Source organism: Lipotes vexillifer, unplaced genomic scaffold (genome assembly GCF_000442215.2).
Source record: "Lipotes vexillifer unplaced genomic scaffold, Lipotes_vexillifer_v1.1 scaffold1775, whole genome shotgun sequence".
Taxonomy (NCBI): Eukaryota; Metazoa; Chordata; class Mammalia; order Artiodactyla; family Lipotidae; genus Lipotes; species Lipotes vexillifer.
In genome coordinates, this window is record NW_006780221.1 from 258,531 (window position 1) to 260,164 (window position 1,634).

At 34.3% G+C, this 1,634-nt stretch overlaps 1 protein-coding gene across 1 annotated transcript in view; it reads right to left on the reverse strand.

Moving 5' to 3' along the window:
- Positions 1-1,634, reverse strand: part of ELK3 (ETS transcription factor ELK3) — a 68,199-nt gene that overhangs the window by 788 nt on the left and 65,777 nt on the right. The window lies entirely within an intron of this gene.

The following is a 1,634-nucleotide window of genomic DNA, read 5'->3' on the forward strand; positions in this document are numbered from 1 at the left end:
TGTAGGGAACTGTAGTGGACAAAAGATTTTTTAAAATAGTTATTGCAAATCCATCGGGAAGACCTGTGTTGTTTACATTCCTAGACAGACCACAGTGGATCAGTTCTCTCATCACCCCTGTGATTGACAGAGGTCAGTTGCCAATTATTTTACAGAATGTGTGATTGGAAGATGACAATGAAATCAAGGTTACATACAGCAAACAGAGGCTAAGGCTTAGAAAATGTCCTGAATTATTTTATGTGCCTAGGCTACTAGAAAAAATATGTACTTTATATGTTGCTAAAGTATGTTCTAATACTATTTCTAAAAGATTCCAATCTACTCAGAATAATTTGCCTTAAATATTAAGGAAAATTAATTTTGAAAACCAGGAAACTGACTCCTTGCATGTAAATCAGTAACTTCTCATACTGTATTTTGAAATTGGCTATCAGTTTTCCAGAGTACTACAATGATGCTTCTCGGTAACTGTTAAAAATGAGGAAGGTTCTTATCTTTAAAGATATTATTTTCTAAATCTTTTAAGTATTCTTTCTAATTAAAATGATAAACAATATCAAACTGAGTAGAGAGATCGCCAAAACTTAAGGACTGAAGTTAATTTCTGTCTTGTTGGTAACTAGGATGATAAACAGGACAAAGGTATATGATTCGATACCTTTCAGGTCTAAAATACAGCAGCTATACTCCCATTTAATTTTAATGAAATAATTAAAGGCCTCCTTTTAAAACTGTTGGAAACTAGGTTTTCATTGTCCAGGATGATATGTGTCACAATGCTCCTCTCCTGGGCTGTCTTCTAGTTTAATTCCTGTTTAGTCTAGATAAGCTAAATGTTAAACTTCACTTCATCAGTAAGTATCAAACTATAGAGCCAGGCATGTGTTAGAAGTACAGTATTTGTAGAACAATTAAATATATTTTTGCAATTTTCAGACTATTACAGTAATTGTTATGTGTCTAGTCCCTTACAGTTTATCAGTGGTTGTCATTTCATTTCATATCTAGAGCCTATAAAAGTTCGGTTATCCCTCCCCATTTTATGGATGAGAAAAGAGATTTCAGTTAAGTTCTGATTGGCTGAAGGTCATAGCTTAGAAGCAGTAAAGCCAAGTTTAAACTCTGATTGAAGGATACTGTGCTTTCTGTACCAAACTGCCCAACTTATTTTTTGTCAGGGGTTGGGGGATGGTGGGATGGTGCTCTTTAATTACTATTTCAGTTTCTTTAATGGTTATATTCAAGGTTTTTGTTTCTTTCCTGACACTTGGAATTTTAATGTTACACAGAATTTTATCCATTTCAGCTGGGTTATCAAGTCTATTTGCATTTAGCTTATACTCTTTTTATTTAAGGCGTGCTCCTAACCACTATTCCCATTGATTAAGAGTGAACATTGGAAGAAGAGCAGATTTTGAATGTTCACTCTTCATCTTGAATGTTCACTCTTCATCTTCTCTCAGTTTTTGTCCATCTTATTGGTGTTTTCAAAAGAATCAGCTTTTGGTTTTGTTACTGATTTCTGTCCTGTGCTCTTTATTTCTATATACTCAGTTGTCATAGTTTCTTCTTCGTTAAGCCTGGCTTTTCTGACGTATTTCATAGTCCTCTTTATTGCCCCCCCCCCCCCA